The 18,890-nt window shown below is 43.3% G+C and overlaps 1 protein-coding gene across 1 annotated transcript in view; it reads right to left on the minus strand.

The window, feature by feature from the left end:
- Window positions 1-2,814: 2,814 nt before the first annotated feature.
- Window positions 2,815-18,890, minus strand: part of LOC138246083 (bMERB domain-containing protein 1-like) — a 340,342-nt gene continuing 324,266 nt past the window's right edge. Inside the window, exon 7 of the mRNA XM_069200306.1 lies at window positions 2,815-2,916. The gene's annotated coding sequence lies outside the window, so the exon portion shown is untranslated. The remainder of the gene's footprint in view (window positions 2,917-18,890) is intronic.

Below are 18,890 nucleotides of genomic sequence, written 5' to 3' on the forward strand. Positions count from 1 at the left end.
CCTTTTATTTTAGTTTTTTACATTTGTTTGATGAAAATGTTTCCCCTAATATTTCACTTCTTGTTCCTGTACTTCGAAAATAGGGCTAATTGGTACACTTTGCCACGCCATCAGCAATGCTTACATTTGGATCTTTCAAGTAGAACTTATATGTCTTTTAAGTGTAGGAGTGCCTTTGCCTTGTTTGTGAATAAGCACCTGAGGGGGGAGAAGGTCACCACATTTGAATAGGAGTTCACTGACGAGTCCTCCAACATACGCATGGGAATGCCTGTAAATGAAACTTACACTATAATTTACACATACCTTAAGTACTCACATTTCCCAGATGAATGCTGTACCTTAATAAATGGAACACTCAAACATCTTTACACAGGCGTACTGTAGAAATCCGCTATAAAAAATGATTTGTAATCAGACCCATAGTTTGAATAGCTGAGACACTTTAGAAATCTCTTTATTAATTGAGCTAGAAAACGGATGTTTGTTTGGCTATGCTGAGTGTGTATGGGAATGTTTCGTTATATTTTTAGGCTAAGAATGAGGGCTGTCTTTAAGATCTATTATTACCAACTCTTTAAATTATACATAATGCTGGCTTTGGCTCCACCCAGAGAAGGATACACTCTCCCGTGATGCTATCGGATGTCTCAAAAGTACACTAGATCATCATTTTGTGTGTTACATTCAGTTTTCTTCTAAACAGATGCTAGTCAGAAAGTAATCATTTCCACTACCTTTCCTCCCACATTGGCAAAGGCAATAGGGCTGTTTTACTGTGATGAACAGCATCTGTGCGTGCAACATATGTAAACTCAGTATGTGAGTGCCTGTATTTAAATAGGTTGGGACATTAAAGCCAAAACTGTTGGCATTGACAATGCATGGGAAAAAGGGTAAACTATAAAACTAGAGACAGATTTATGAATAATAGTGCAGTTTATGTCAGCTATGAGCTACACTTTCACGTAAGTGGAAGCTACACATTGGTGTTGTTGCAAAAATACTCATTCTAAAAAAGGAGATACATACGTCAGAAAAATCATGCTTAGATATATGTCATTTAGTAATAAAAACACTTGAAACTTTGTTCTACATTAGAGCATTTTATCCATTGCATATAAGTTGCATAGTAAGGGCTAAGAAATTTTGAAATACTTTTATTTTAGCTTTTGACATATTTTTCCTTTTCAATTAAAATGTTTTACCTAAGATTTCAATTCTGGCATCACTACTATTAAAATCGTGCTAATTGTTGCACTTTGCTACACCATCAGCAACCATGACACTTGGATCTTTCAATTGTAAAATGTTAAAATGTCTGAGCGGCATTGCCTTGCTAGTGAATACGCTTCTGAGGCGAGGTTCACCACATTGAGTAGGACTTTCCTGACTTTCCCGCTATGTGTCGTCCAACACATACCTGGAAATGCCTGGAAATGAAACTTACACTAAACCATACACAGAAATGAAAACTTCACATTTCACAGATGAATTCCTGTACCCGAATAAATGGATGTACTCAAAAATAATTTTACAGATGTACTTGACACCCGCCTTAAAAATCATTTGAAAGTCAAATCCATAATTTGAATAGCTGAGACACTTTAGAACACTCTTACTTAATTAAGATAGAACATTAATGTTTGGTTGTCTATGTTGTGGGTGTATGTGAATGTTTCAGTATAATTCTAAGCTAGACAAGAGAGCTGTCTGGAAAACCTGTTCTTACCAATTCTTTAAAATCTACTTAATGTGGTCTTTGGATCCACCCAGAGAAGCAAACACTCTCCCTTGCTATTGGCTGTTTGGTATATATCTTTTCGGCCTTTGAGGAAGTGTTTTCATCAAAATGCATCAGGGACCTTGCTATGTCTGAAAAGTACACCAAATCATCATTCTGCTTGTCACGTTCAGTTCTTTATCTTCTATACATATGCTAAACGGAAAGAAATATTTTTTTTATTACTTTTTTTCCGTTCATTGGTAAAGCCAATAGTGCAGGTATTAATGTGATGAACAGACCTGGGGGAACACATGTAAACAGTATATGCGAATCCCCATGTTTAAATGCATTGACACATTAAAGCCCAAACTATTGGCGTTGAGAATGTTTTTTTATAGCCTTAGAACCCGCCGTAGCAGGCTCTACCGGCTAGTAAAGGCCCGCTCCTGCATTAAAGGCCCGAGCCTAACAAGGGAGACGGCCCTTAATAGCCGGTAGAGCCCGCTACGGCGGGTTCTAAGGCTATTAGAACATTCTGCCATTAGAGTGCAGAATGTTCTCATAAATAAAACAAAGGCTTCACGGAACCGGAGGGGATTAAAATCCCCTCAGGCTCCATGAGGCTTTGTTCACAGCTGTTGCTGTGAACAAAGAAGATTGGAATGTTGGCGCCAGTAAAGCCCGGAGCACTCAATTGTTTTCAATGGAGCTGCCAACATTCCAATGTTCTAATAAGGTTTATAAATGGCACTTTGGTGCCATTCATTACAAATCAATTTCATATTCAACAGGAAGAAGGGAGTTGGATCTACTGGTACGTAAAATTTGAAGCTTTGTGGTACCTAATGAAGTCACGAGGAAGAAAAGCAGTTTAGTGGCACCACTGGTGTCAGATTCCCTCCTGTCGCTGACATAATCTTCACAGTCTTGAAATTCCGCTCCGTTAGTTCCTCCACAGCAGATGTCTGTTGTGACTCATTTTGTACATTTCAGAACATTGCTGACTGAGAGGAGAGCCGGTAAAGCTTTTCTTTTCCCAAGGCCATAAAGTCATTGATGGTTTTTTCACGTGGTCTGTTATTTGGCCCCCATTACTTGCGTGGCTTCATTGCTAGATGCTCTCATTGAAGGATACACACTGCACGTGTTCTTTGGTGAGTTTACACATATTTTGTATTTAATCTAGGAACCTGAAGGACAATAACACAGAGAAACATTAAATCAGTTAAAACCAGAAAAACAAGTCTTACTGCCATGAAAATACACAGAAAATCCGTGTGTGTGTGTGTATTATTTTTCAATCATTCACATCTGCAGTCCCAGCCAAGGCTCATAGTACCCACACGGATGGTAACTTCGTCATTCATTCAGTCACATGAGCAGTCCCACCTATTTTGTCACACAATCATTTATTTATCCATTCATCCAAACACTTGATATGTATATGTCCATATGTGTGAGTGTATGCCTGTGTTTTTGTCAGCTGAGTATGTGTACCGAAAGGTCTGTGTGCATTCACACCTTTATGTGTGATATCTGTGTGTGCTTGTGTGAACGTATGCTTGTAAACCTTTGTGTGTGGGTGTGTGTATCTATGTAGTTCTGTGTTCAGGGATGTTTGAAAACACGTTGATCTAAGTGTGTACGTTTTAGGTGAGTTGCTTTCTGCGTTTGTTCCTTTGTATTATGTTTTTCAGTTTGAATTCCATGTACAAAAGCTAAATTCACTGGCTTTATCAATGCTTGCTTGAGAAGAACTAGAGGCTTAGGGCACGTTCTCTGGTTTAAAGCATGCTAGTGCTATCTCTGGAAACCACTTAGTTACCCACTTCTGCTGCTCTTTGTGAGCTCAGCTTAGTGTTCTTCTTGGTGCCTGATGACTGACATGTTGGAAGGGCTGACGTTTTTCCTGGTCACAAGCTGCAGTCTTTCTTCTTTCCTCCTGTCATAAATAAGGCCCCTCTCCTTCTCCTGTTTGCGGCTCCCTTTTTAGGGTCGAGCCTGCGTCGCTTGCGCATGCGTTTCGCTAGCGAGACGCTTTAGGAATGAATAAGGGCTCGGAGCTCCGTCCACTTGACGTCAGTGTCTTTCATTGGTTCGTGAGCTTGCCTGTTAGAATCTGCTTGATTTCATTAGTGGAAGGCACGCATACGTCATGCCTTTTCCGGTGGCTAGCCCTCCTCGAGCGCATCAACCAAGTACAGAAAACATACGAGGCTCGCTATTTTCCATTTGGTTTGTGGACTACTTTTTCTCTATTTTTGCAACGTGATCTCGCTTGGCAGAAGTCGAGCGCTTTGCATAATATCAACCCTGTTACACAGTTAATTGCACTTTTTCCGGTTACGTACATGGTTTACGTGGCAAGAAAAGTCCGGTTAGGAGTTTGCAACGCTATTAGCTCTAACACGAGCAAACGCGAGACCCGTTGCATTGCAAATGCTTGTTAATATTTGGATGGCCACAAATTACAAGCTGTTTCAGCAGAGACCTTTTCTGTTCACCCCTCAGTGCCTCATGCATCTCCTACCTTTCTGCATCCTCCTCATAGACTGCCCTTGCTCCTGCCTTCACATTGTGATTGCTGCTGCCAGCACACAGCAACTGTTATATTCTGTTTTCAGTCGCTGGTGGTCATTTTTCTGTACCAGTACTCCCAGCATCTCTTCATTTGTTCCATGCTACCACACGCTCTTGGTAATAGGGCATCCTCGCCTCTTCCTCTACAGTATGGCCTCCGGATTGGGATAGTACGGTTGTATTTCACAGTGTTGACTACACAAATATCAACCTGCAGAAACATAATCTCCGTAATATGAACTATCACAGAATCATCAAAACAGTATGTATAGGGAACTGTCGTTTTATTACTCTAACTCTTTAGCTTGTACCTTGGCTATATCATCCATGTCGATGTTGTGGAGTCAATATTGATGCAGTTTGATGTTGGTACTGTGAACGGCCACCGGGCGTCACTGTTTTTTTTTTTATATGGCTCTGTCTCCCTCATCTCCACATTGTCTTGCCACCACCTGCTCACTACAGCCCACATCTTGTGCCAGCAGTCAACATTTATTTATTGATGTGCATTTCCGGTTCCTTTTGGGCGCAGTAACGTGATGACGATGATGATCATTTTTCCTCATGTTGTGTGTCCTTGTGCCATTGCTCTTAAGCCAAGAGGCGACAGTGGTGAAAGCTGAGAAGTTGTGGAGCTAAATCCTTGGTGCATGATGCCAGGAAAATTATTAGGGAAACACATGTGCCACCTATCATGGGATGCACTATAACCTATCAAACACATGGGTAAGTAGAAAACACAGTTAAGTGAGAGGACCCGCTGTTGAATAACAGAAACCAGATGTGTAATTTTAAAATGTGGAATTTGCATTTTCAATAAAGAAGACCTAGCAATGTTCTGTTATGTCAATTATTGTTTCTGAAGTACACAACAAACAATGGAAGTTTCATGGCACTGAGGAATGACAGGCCGCAGGGAGTCCTGCTATATTAGACAAAAAGAAAGAAAATAATTAGGCCTGTGTAAAATTTAAAGTGTGCCAGAGTAACTCGTGTTATTTCTGGAATTTAGCTATTACGCGAAATTTCTGAAATTATGCCATTGTGCCACGTTCACATAATTTTTCCAGCATTTCTCAAAATGATGTGAATTTTTGCACACCTCTGAAAATAACCAGGTTGTAAGCATTCTCTAAATGTGGATAAAGCTGTGTGAGTAAAGCCTTGGGAGAGATAATTCTACAGAGGGAAGGAGAACTGTAACTCCTATTTGTCGGTACCAATGGTTCTTATGCTGCGGCATTACTGTCAGGTGAATACTGTAATAACCGAGGCAATGAACAGGAAGGAAACAAACAAGATAAGGCGTAAGGAAAGAGGCTAACTGACAGAACAATACATTAGGCTGAAAGCAGTAGCCAGTAAGGAGCCTCAAGAACCCACGTGGCTGCAAAGTTGTTTATAACCTGCAGCCTAAGCAACAACAAAATAAAGAAAGAAAATAAATAATGAGAATGCCAGTACTCCACAGGGGCTAATAGTGGCCATGACGGCCAGACAGGGCAGAATTTAGACAGCTATCGAATCCAATAGCAGTGAGAGGATACAAGTGAAGAAAATCTTGGGACATACGATTCAAGATTTCGTCCAACTTAACACCATGATTTTTAACCGCTTTGCCCAGTTGAGGGTACAGATCCTTTGAAGTGAGCCAAAAATAGTCAAGCTACAAGGCTGAGGAACCCCCAAAGACTTAGGGGCATACTTAAGAGCCCCTAGCGCCACTCTAACACCACAATTGCATCACTTTTTATGGTAACGTGGTGTTAGAAGGCCAAAAATGCAGCTCCATATTTACAAAGTTGTGCAAAGCATGCATTGCACCACTTTGTAACCCTTTGCGCTACATTATGGATGTGCCAGGCATAATGAATGCACAGGGGGCGTTAAAATGGCACAAGGAAACAGATTTCCTTGTGTCATTTTTTTCGGCAGTTTTAATGCCTGCTCAGAGCAGGCGTTAAAAGTGGGCATGCTATTGAATACAATGGCTCCCTATGTACTTTGCAATAATAGTACCAACATGTTGGCGCTACTCCTGCCAATTACATCAATAGCATCAAGAAAAATTGTGCTATTGCCCCCTACCCTGCATCATGGTGTGCCATATTTGAAATACGGTGCACACATGGTGGAGGATGGGGGGCGTTAAAGGGTACAAGGGTACTTTACTTAAACCTGCCCCTTAAACCTTTGTCTTACCCAAGGACATCTTTCAACAATTGCTACATAGGCGGAGGAGACAGAGATAAAGACAGAGGCGCTGCCGCATGACTACTATATCCCATAGCCTTCTTCCTGGTAAACAATGTTGACAGGAGTGGAGTAGCTAGCATGCGTGTACCTGGGCAGACTCCAAACTTTAGAAGTTCATCCAGGACATCCACGGCACAATTTAAAGACAACTTAAAATAATATAACTATCGAAAGCGAGGAAAGGAAGTTAAGCCATAAAACCCCTTAGAGGCCATTCCGCAGCTGATCAGCGTCACAAACTGCTGACTCTAATTTATGTAACACTTTTCTGTTGAAAGGACCATTAAAGAGAATAAACGCATCTCGAAAGTCAAGCATATATCTTGTTAAGTTAATAGCTGTTATTTTGACCAACCCACTTAATTTGTTTCTAGCTCTTCAAATAGTATACCAGGCCAAACAAACACGGCCATCCGCAGACTGGCATTGGACTGCTGGTCTGAGCTCCTGGCCAGACTTGTGCATGTTAAAGCACTGCTAGAAACAGTGGCAGTCACTACTGGGGTTGCATATACTGTTCACAGGGGGTATTCTGCTCACAAACGCCTGTTCATTATCAATAAGGGACAAGCCACTTTTCTAAACACACTGAGGGCAGGAATTGAGGCCCAAATTTAAGAAGGGCCTAGCGCCATATATCGCCACATTAGCATCATACAGGAATGCTCATTGCTGCCTCCACTGCAGGACTCCCTAACCACCCCCAAGTAGGACCCTCCCCCCACTCCTGACACCATCAGAAGCCCCCCACCCAACAGTGACACCCCCTCCCCATCCCCATTCTGAAGTCCCCCGATCCCCATTCTGAAGCCCCCCTCCCCGATCCCCATTCCAAAGCCCCCACCCCCGTACATCCACGCAGGCACATATAACACATACACGCACACTCATTCACACACACATGCACATATGGCCACAAGAACCCCCACCCCGGCATACACGCATTCACACACACACATATACACTTGCATACACACGCACACAAACACACATTACATCCCCCACCCCCTCCATTCACACAAACACACACCCCCATTCACGCATACAAAACTTAACATTCCCCCCTCCTGCTCCCCTATCGATCGATCACCTTACCTGGTGGTTGCGGTGGTCGTCTGGGAGGAAACGTGGTCCATGGCGCTTGCTCCGCCACCAGTGCCCTGCCAACACAACATTGCCAAACCTATTAGTAAGTCGTAATAGGCTTGGTGGTGTTGTGTTGACGTGGTGGTTTTGCACCGTAAAATAGCACTAAATGCCGGGAGTAAGTTGGTGGAAAGTCTTACCCCGAGAGCACATTTACCAAGCGTGAGCAGCTGCTTTCTAATTGTGTTCTGTTGCATTTAGCGATATTCTTTAGCACAAAATGTATTGTTGCACCCATATGTGGATGGGATAGGGCTTTTTGAGCTAAGAAATAGCATTAAACACAGGGCTACTCTTCTTGTGTAACTGTGCATAAAGGTAATTCTGTGATTACACTACACTGAAGTTACATGTTTCCTATGCTTCAATATCCTTCTTGGAAATCTGTTGGGCGGTCATTTTAATAATTTACATTTGTTTGCATAGAAAGTGTTTTTATTTCATTTGTTCCTAAAACCCCAAGAGTTTAGATTCTTACTAGGAGTGCTACAATCTTCTGTATGTTAGAACAAGGGCCCATTAATTGAAAGAGAACTTGTGTGATAAAGTGATTATTTGTATCAATAAATGTGCCCTCTTCAGATTCGTTGCAGTCATTATAAACCATCTACCAATTAAAGTCGTATGGGGCCTTTGAGAACTGTTAGAAATGAGATCTCTAGTTGCATACGTATCACCCTGTCCCAGTAGAGACCACCACTCTAGTCAAGGTAAGCCAGATACACACCCTAAAGGAACCTGTTTTCACCCTGTGGTAGCATGGCACAGATTGGTCAGGCTTAACTTAAGAGGCAATGTGTAAAGTATTTGTGCAACACTTAATACAGTAAAACCGTTAAAACATCATACAAAAATAACACACATCAAGTTAGCTGCAGAACCCACTTCCAAGAGCCCAGGGCTGAATTGGCACTACTTGGCAGGGCAGAACTCACAGATGACAGAGTGCAGGCAATTTTGTAGAGGAGCAGACAGAATTTGATGTCCCTGAAACTGAAGGAGGCAAGCCAGAAAGCTCTTGAAGTCACTTGGTTCTGGGGATGCAGAGGTTCATGTCCAGTCCTTCTCACTCACAGACAAGGAGGCAGAAGGCAGCAGGGGCAGGAACAGCAAAGCAGGAGTCCAGCAAGGTCCAGAAGAGTTCCAGCAGGGTGACAACCCCTTCAGCAGCACAGCAGTCCTTCCTGGCAGAGTATCGTTAGGTCCAGAAGTGTACTGATTTGGTAGGGTCATAAGTCCAGTTCTTATAATCTGTGGTGCCTCTGAGGTGGGGGTTACTTCAAAGAGGGGCTTTGAAGTGCACACAGGTCCTCCCTTTCCTGCCCGGGCACTGGACACACTACAGGGGGTATGCAGCTCGTTGTGTAGGGACAGGCACAGTCCTATTCATGTGCAAGTGTCAGCTCCTCTGCCCCATCTAGCTCAGGAAGGCCCATCAGCCTGGTGACAGCCAATCAAGATGAAAATGGCACACCTCAGCTCTGTTCGTGTGTGGCTGTCTAGAGGGAATGCACAAAGCTCAGTTATAACCCAACCTAGATGAGTATTGGAGGCAGGCAGCAGGCATACAGGGCTTAAAATTAGAAAAATGCCAACTTTCTAAAAGTGGCCTTTTTAAAAAGTTGTAATCATAAATGCAACTTAACCATTAAAGAGGATTTATTATTACGAATCCATAGGTACCAAACACGACAGCCCTACTCCTTCTCATTCAGGAATTACAATAAATAAATGTATTAAGGAATCCCTAATGCTATCCTAAGAGAGGGGTCGGCCTCACAGTAGTGAAAAATGACCCTGAGAGTTTTTCACTACCAAAACATGTAAAACTAAAAAGTATATTTTCTGCCTTTTACTTACACCTCCCATGCCCTATGGGTTACCTAGGGCCTACATAAAAGGAGAGTTTAAGTCTTGGCAAAGGGTTTCAAATGCCAAGTTAACATGGCAGTGAAACTCCACATGCAGGCTCTGCAGTGGCAGGCCTGAGACATGTTTAAATGGCTACTTCAGTGGGTGGCACAATCAGTGTTGCAGGCTCAAGAGCAGTGTTTAATTAACAGGCCCTGGGCACATATAGTGCAATTTACTAGGGCCTTTTTAAATTAAAATATGCCAATTGTGGATACACCAATGTTACTATGTTTTAGGGTAGATAGCACATGCACTTTAGCACTGGTTAGCAGTGGTAAATTGCCCAGAGTCCTAAGGCCAACAAAAACAGATCAGCAAAAGCAAGGCAGAACAGGCAAAATGTTTGGGGGAAGACCACCCTAAAGGCTGTCAGGTCTAACAAGAACAAACAAGAGTGAGACTGTGCACCAAGAAATGTGCATCACACCTATTGAGTGAGATTGTACCTAAGATGAATGACTCACACCAAATGAATGCAACTTTACATGCAGGTGTAACTTACATCAAATGAGTAAGACAAAGTTATGAGAATCAAACTTAATGAGTAAGACTATATTCCAGGACCCAAAACCCGTAGAGATCTAGTGGCACTGTGCTCCAAGAATAGAATGTAACTACTAACGAGTGAGACTGGGCATCAAGACACAAAACTTTCATCCATTGGTAGAGACTGTACGGTGCGTTACCAGAATATCGTAGTCAGAATACAGTCTGACATAAATACTGTGCCTTTACAAAACTACTGCTCCATTGGAGTTAACAAAAGAAAATCTACACCCAATGGGATGATATTTTTGTAAACAATATTTAGGACATGATATTTATGTCAGATGACAATTCTGACTATGATATTCTGATATACAACCAACTGTATGCCTATGTGTGAGACTCTCACAATATGAGTGAGACTGTGCACGAAGGTGGGGGACCCACACCAACCAAGTAAACCAAGCTTCAAATAGTAAGAATGACAAACAATGAATGAGACTGCTACAAGAAGTAATACTCACACCCAGCAAACAAGACTTACAACAAGACATAAGACTCATACTCAGTGAGAGACGTTGCGCTCCAGATAGTAAACTCTCACCTAGAGAGAGGGACTGTGCCGCAAGCTGTGAGGGGTGCAGTCAGTGTGAGCAGCAAGGTGTGGGATCAAATGAGTGAGGTTGTAAAGTTTCCTTTAAAGTTTCCTTTAAAAAGCAAAAGCGGCGCAAACTTACAAAATGCAATTGTATTTTGTACGTTTGCGCCACTTTTGCATCACAAAGCGTTGCAAATGCAGTGCTAAAAAAGTGTAAATAGGGGCCAGAGTGTGCGAGCTCTCATACTCATAGAGCACCTTCGCAAAGTTAAGGGCCAGATGTAGCAAATCGGCAATTTGCGACTTGCAAATTGCGGGTCCCTGCGACTCGCAATTTGCAAGTCGCAAATTGCTATGCAGTACGGTGTCTCAGACACCGACTGCGACTCGCTATGGGGTCGCAATGACCCACCTCATGAATATTCATGAGGTGGGTCGCAAATTGCGGCCCCATAGCGAGTATAGGCACTCGCTAACATGGAGGTCTGCTGACGTCAGCAGACCTCCATGTTCGTGACCTGCTTTTAAATAAAGCAGTTTTTTTTTTTTTAAGTGTAGCCCGTTTTCCTTACAGGAAAACGAGCTGCACTTAAAAAAAAACGAAACCTTTTGTTTCGGTATTTTTTCAGGGCAGGGAGTGGTCCCTTGGACCACTCCCTGCCCTGAAAAAATATTTTTGGGTCCAGTCACAAACTGGAAGGGGTCCCATGGGGCCCCCTTCCAATTTGCGAGTGGGTTACCATCCACTTGAAGTGGATGGTAACTGCGATGCCATTTGCGACCGCGTACGCGGTCGCAAATGGTATTGCATCCCACTGCGACTCGCAAATAGGAAGGGAACACCCCTTCCTATTTGCGAGTCGGAAATGCATATTGCGAGTCGGTAACGACTCGCAATATGCATTTTTGCATGGCAAACCCACGTTTGCGAGTCGCAAACGGCGATTTTCGCCGTTTGCGAGTCGCAAATGGTTTGCTACATCTGGCCCTAGATCACGTTTTACCATTGTAAGAAGTACAAATGTCAAAATGATAAATAAGGAGGGTTTTACATAATGGTAGGATAAACAACATTCATATTTAATAACTGTCTTTATCAAACAATAGAAGTGAGAATGCTGCATGGAAATGGAAGGCACTGCTGGACAGAGAATCAATAACAAGATATACTGCAAAGGAGTCTGACTTTCCTTTACTGTATCCGTAAGTAGAAGAGTTTGCAGTGTTCCAAAAAATACCCACTAAGGAAGAATTAGACACAAATGCCTTTGGCCTTTTGATTAGCGTACAAATATTACACCAAGCATTATATTTTAATGATAGTTTGGAAAGCAGAATCTCCTTACAATGGTAAGCAATATATGTCCTTATTGCAGACGATTTCTGATCTCAGAATTCTGGAATACCAGGAAAACGATATCACCGGTCACCTGTAATAACATCAAAGCGTCATAATCCCAATTGGGGTTTGTGGTTCATTCCGAATCGCAATAAGGAGGGTGTGTGAAAGGAGCAGTCTCCCTTAATGTATATAATATTGATGTATCAATGCATTTGCAAACCTTTGAACAGCTACTGTCATCTCGAAGGAGGCCGTGAATAAATTGAGGAGGGGAAGTGGTCCCTCCGGGACAACTTCATCTTTGGGAATTGTGTTGGGTGTTCTAGGGAGGAACAGAGAATTGTTCAATGTACCACTGCTTGTTCCACCTTTGGTCTTCCCAAGTGGGCAGCACTGGTTCCTTTAAGAAACATTGGCTGCTTAGAAAGAGGTTTCCAGTTTGGTAATGCAAACACAGGGATGGTGGTCTGCTTCTCCTTGCAATCCACCATCCCTCTATTTGTTGTCAATCAGAGGGGTCCGCACTAGAGAGCTACTTCATTATTATTCATTTGGCAGGTTGTTCTCCTGCAAGTAGACATTTTATAACACAAAGGGTCCGATGTATGAAAGCATTTTGCATTCGCAAACGGTGCGAATGCCCATTTGCGAATGCCAAATGCCATTTCAAAATGTATGAAAGACATTCTGAACGCAATTTTAAGGAATCGCTGAAATAGCGATTCCTTAAAATTGCGACCCTGTTTAGAGAGTCGCAAATTGCGACTCTCTAAATTAGAAATCGCAAATAAGGATTCCTTATTTGCGATTCCTTAGCACATGTATGAAGCAATTCCTAAATGCGATTTGGGCATTTAGGAATCGCTAATTACCACCAAGTTGAACTTGGTGGTAACCATGTGCAAAATTTTAAAAAGCATTTAAAATGCATTTTAAAAAATGTACATGTAAAGCACACATGCCCTTTTGGCATGTGTGCACCTTACATGTCCCAAAACAAATTTTTGGGGTACAGCAGAGGGGGCCTTAGGCCCCCGGCACCCTGGGGTTTTGCAATTCCAAAATTGCGATTTCTAGTTAAGAAATCGCAATTTTGGAAATGCAAAAAATTCGCAGACATGGGCCAACAGGCCCATAGGTGTGAATGGGGCCGGTATCGCAATTTGCGATTCGGTAATAGCATTTGCGATTTTTAAGAAATCACTATTACCGATTCGCAAATGTGATACATGGCATTTTGGGAGTCGGAAATAGCGATTTTTTAAAAATCACCATTTCCGAATCGCAAAAGGCCTTCATGATACATCTGGCCCTTAGAGCCTGATTTAGATCTTGGAAGAGGGATTACTCCGTCACAAATGTGATGGATATCCCGTCCTCCATATTATTATTTCCATAGGCTACTATGGAATTGTAATACAGTGGACGGGATATCTGTCACAATTTATGATGGAGTAATCTCTCCACCAGGATCTAAAGCAGGCCCCTTATGGCGAAGAGCATGTCCAATAAGTACAATATATTACCCGAGAGATATGAACTGCATATGTCCAAACTTTTTTTTAGACAAATACAGAAGTCATAGCGTCCTCACTTCTTTGAGCGAGGGTAAAATATCAAACTGTCAAAAGAAAATGGAAATACAGCAGATCTAATGATTTAATCAAAGTCCTCAAAAGAGAGAGGTCCTTATGGCTTATAGCTAGGTTTTACTCATTAGAACCAAGGCACTGACCTTCAACCTCATCGTCTGTATTAGTATCAGTATAGGAAACTGGTAGACTTCCCTCTGCTTTGACTGGCACTGGAACAACACCTATGTTAAAGAATGGTAAAAGGGAGGATCCCTCCAACTGCAGATTGTATTCAATACTCATCCTTCCATCTAAGGTTTTTGCAAAGACTACTCTTTATGAATTAAAGTAATTGTGTATAAATAGGATACTATGACCAATTTTTGGTTTTCTAACAGACTATTGACAGTGCTCAGTTTGCCTGCATTGGCACTAATGGATTTACAAGCTCTTTTTTATGGAGCTTGACATTGCATTCGCTCCAGGCCATACTGTTCAAATCAGGCGTTCCCCTTTCATTGGAGATTATGATTAGCAAGATTTGTCATAATGCCTGGGCTCCTGTTCCTACAGGGCCCCTACACAGAGTTTCTAAAACAATACAGGCTACGGGGGTGTTAAAGATGACGGTGGTTTGGACCTTTCACATTTCACTCTCCTTTTAACTGACACTAGGAAATAATTGACTGGTACTGTAGGAAAGTGTCCTTGTTGGCATGGTTACCCCCCACCTTTTGCCTGATGCTAACTTGACTAACTGTGTGCTGGGATCCTACTAAGCAGGTCCCAGCACCAGTATTCTTTCTCAAAAACAGTATCGTTGTTCCCACAATTGGCACACTCCTGGCACCCAGTGAAGTCCCTTGTTAAAGATACCCATAGCACCAAGGGCCCGTGGCCAGGGAAAGTCCCCAAGGCTGCAGCATGTATTATGCCACCCTGGAGGACCCCTCACCAAGCCCATGCATACTGCCAGTGCAGCTTGTGTGCACTGGTGGGGAGAAAAAAGCAAAGTTGACATGGCACCCACCTCAGGGTGCTTTTCCCACCAACCACTGCCTGTGGCATAGGTATGTCACCGCTCTAGTGAGCCTTACAGCCCTAAGGCAGGGTGCACTATACCACAGGTGAGGGCATAGCTGCATGAGCCATATGCCCCTACGGTGTCTAAGTCCATTCTTGTAAGTGCATTACATTGTAAGTGCAGTGTAGCCATACATAGTACATGGGCTGGGAGTTTGTTATTATGAACTCAACAGCTCCATGATGGTTTCACTGAAATCTGGGAAGTTTGGTATCAAGCTTCTCAGCACAATAAACCCACACTGATGCCAGTGTTATATTTATTCAGAAATGCACCCAGAGGGCATCCTGTATGTTAGCCAAACACCTAGTGCAGGACTGACCAGTCTGTGCCAGCCTGCCGCTTTCAGATGTGTTTCTTTCCACATGGGGTGAGAGCCTTTGTGCTCTCTGTGGCCAGAAACAAAGCCTGTCCTGGATGGAGGTGCTTCACACCTCCCCCCCTACAGGAACTGTAACACCTGGTGGTGAGCCTGAAAGGCTCAGGCCTCCGTTTACAGTGCCCCAGGGCACTCCAACTAGTGGACATCCCCGCCCCCCACACAAAGCCCCACTTTTGGCAGCAAGTCTGGTGGGAAAATTAGGGAAAACAAGGAGGAGTGACCACCTCAGTTGGGACCACCCATAAGCTGACCAGAGGTGAGGTTACCTCCTCCTTGCAAAATCCTCCATCTTCGTTTGGAGGACAGGGACCAATAGGGATAGGTCTGTGTCTCCCTCCCCAAAGGGAGTAGACACAGGAAGGGTGTAGCTACCCTCAGGGACAGTAACCATTGGCTACTGCCCTCTGACCTCTGTAATGCCCCTAAATCCAGGATTTAAGGGCTCCCTTGAACCTAGCTTGTCAGATTCCTGGCGACCTAACAAAAAGAAAGAAGAAGGGCTGCTAAGCTGACCCCCAGCAGAGAAGACTAAAGAGGCAAACTGACTTGGCCCCAGCCCTACCGGCCTGTCTCCAGCTTCCTAAGCCCTGCTAAAAGAAGGCGAAGCATCCTGCAGGACCAGCAACCTCTTAAAAACCTCAAGAGGACTGCCTGCACAAACTCCCATGGTCAACGGCCCTGTCCAAGAAGAAACTCCATCCAAGGACTTCAGAGCATCCCCAGATCCGCGAGTCCCATCCACTCTGTACCCGACGCTCACAGCCCGTGTCCACGTGGCCCAACTGACTGGAGCTGGTCCCCAGGCAATTCCAACCAAGTGTCCATCCTGGGTTGACCCTCCTGTCCAACGCAAAAAACACCTAAAGATTGAATCTGGAGGACACCCCTGACCGCGACAGAACCAGACGAAGATACCCGTTGCCAAAAGGTACTTTGCACCCGCAGCCCTCTGGCCTTGGGGAATCCGATCTCTGGTGCAACAACATCCAGCAGGTGGCCCTCCTCCTTTTCCAGCCTGTGGTTTTCCAGAACTGCCCCCCTAGACCCAGCCTGCAGCATCTACGTGACCCCAGGGTCCCCCTATAAAGAAGCATTGGGAGCCCGATGCTGTGTTTGCACCCTGCACCCGGCCACCCCTGCGCCGCTGAGGGTGTGTGGTTGGTGCTGACCTGTGGCCCCTTGGTGCTCTCCTAAACCCCCCAAGTCTGCCCTCTGAAGACGCGGATACTTACCTGTAAGCAGACATAGATCCAAGTGCCCCTTGCCTCTTCTTTGACCTCTGCAGCTGGCCGGCCCTGTGTTGCTGGTGGTGTGTGTTTGGGGTTAACTTGAACCCCCACCTGTGGACATCCTAACCCCTGGAGACGGGAACTGTAAGTCTTGTACTTACCTCGAAACTGTGCTAACTTTTCTTCTCCCCAGAACTGTCTGAAAATTGCAGTGTCTACTTTTGAAACAGTTTATTGCTATTTATTCAAAAAAACGTATAACTTGCAAAATTGAAACAAAGTGTTATTGATACATATGTTGGATACATACTTGCAAATGTACTTATCTGCAAACTAAATCTTGTGGTTCTAGAAATAAAGTAACAAAATATATTTTTGCTATATAAAAACCATTGGCCTGGAGTCAGTCATTGAGTGTGTGCTTCCTTTATTGTCTGTGTGTGTACAACAAATGCTTTGCACTACCCTCTGATAAGCCTATCTGCTCAACCACACTACCACAAAAGAGAGCATTAGTATTATCTACTTTAGCTTCTGTTAAGCCTTTGGGAAACCCCTGGACTCTGTGCACACTATCTCATTTTGATATAGAATATACAGAGCTAGCTTCCTATAGGTACCCAGTTAAATTCACAGGGGAGCCTAGCGGTCATTCAGGTATATAACTAAACTGTAAACTGCAATCAACTATGAGAAATGCAAGTGCAGAGTTTCTTTGGGAGTAGTTATAATAGTAGCTAGAATGTAGCGGTGGCTAACTGAAGAATACCACATATTATAAATACCTGGGGCTACTATTTGGTAGCCTAAGAATTTAGGGCCCTTGACTAGAATAATTTAATGCATATATATTTTAGTGATTTATTGATTTTTAGGAACATATACAGGTACATAAGATGGAATGTATTGTAAGCACTTCAAGCAAATATTTCACCAGTTTTAACATGTTTCTAGATAAAGCTCTAAATTGATATCTTAGCATTTTTATAATACAAGATTATCCTGTGAGCAATGGGGCAATCTACACTAATGGACAGTATTGGGATAAACTACAAGATTGTGAACACACACAGTGGTGACTGGTGACCTTTAAAGGTGGAAGGGCATAATCTTTGGTTCAAATTCCAGTGAGAATGCCTAACTTCATAGTGGGTTTGAGGGGGGCTCATTCAGTCCCACTCTGACTCCCTCACTGTCACTTAGTCTCACTCTGTCTCATTCTTACCTTGACTCAATCACTTAGTTTCACTCATAATCAGATAGTCTTACTCAATCTCACTCAATCTCATTCATTCTCACTCAGGCCCACTCACCCTCACTCAATCTCACCCCGACTCATCTATCAGTCAATCTCATTTCTGACTCCCTTATTCTCACTGAGTCTAGCTCGTTTCCTCTTAGTCCCACTCATTCCGACTCACCGTGTCTCACGCATTCTCTGACTCGTTCAGTCTCACTCATTCTGACTCACTCAGTCTCACTTCTTCCCTGACTCACTCAGACTGTGACTCACTCAGTCTCACGCATTCTCAGTCCAGTCAGTCTCACTCATTCAATCCGTCTTACTCTGATTCATTCAATCTCACTGATTCACCTAGTATTAATCATTGTCACTAATTCCCATACAGTACCACTCACTCAGACTCACTCTTTCAAAATCAGTCTCAGTGAATCTCACTCTGTCTCACTCATTGTGACTCACTCAGACTATGACTCACTAAGTCATAGAGACAATAACATTCACTGTCATTCTCCCTAAAATGTACACTCTCTGTCATTCTACCTCACAGTTACACTCACTATCTTTCTCCCTCACAGGAACACTCATTGTCATTATCCCTCACACTTATACCCACCGTTATTCCCCCTCACAGTAACAATCACAATTATTTTCCCACACAGTTACACTCAAAGTCATTTCCCCTCTGAGTTACACTCAGGTATTCTGCCTCATAGTTACACTCTGTCATGTTCCCCTCAATGACACTCACTGTCATTCTCCTTCACAATTACACTCACTATCATTCTTCATCACAGTTACACTCACTGTTATTCTCTCTCACTTACTATCATCTATTCACACTCATACTCACCCTTCCTATCTCTCATTGTCACTCACTGAATCCCTCCGCTGATTGTTTTACACACTGAGCCATATGCACAGCACACAAAAAGGTGTAAAGCATTTTACTTATCTTGCTGCAGGTCCTATTTGGAAGATTGCTCCTATTTGCTTGCGGCTTTGGGGAATGAAACTGAAACCTCGAACCTGCACAGCCCCAAATTTGAGGTTTTAGTCTGTCATTTTACCTCACAGTTACACTCACTGTCTTTCTCCCTCACAGGAACTCTATGATGAGTTGGGAAAGGGGGAGGAGATTGGCTAATTGAAAAAAATTAATGTGACACAGCACAAAATGACAGCAGAAGCCGATTTCATTCAGGATCATCCTCCTTTCCTCGCACAGCGACACCCAGGCCCGGTAACACAGAGAGGCGGAGAGAAGAGATCTGAGAGGTTGCTAATGTACGACCCTGCCAATACAGGATATTGTTGGCCATTCTTTCAAAAT

This window comes from Pleurodeles waltl, chromosome 7, assembly GCF_031143425.1.
Source record: "Pleurodeles waltl isolate 20211129_DDA chromosome 7, aPleWal1.hap1.20221129, whole genome shotgun sequence".
Taxonomy (NCBI): domain Eukaryota; kingdom Metazoa; phylum Chordata; class Amphibia; order Caudata; family Salamandridae; genus Pleurodeles; species Pleurodeles waltl.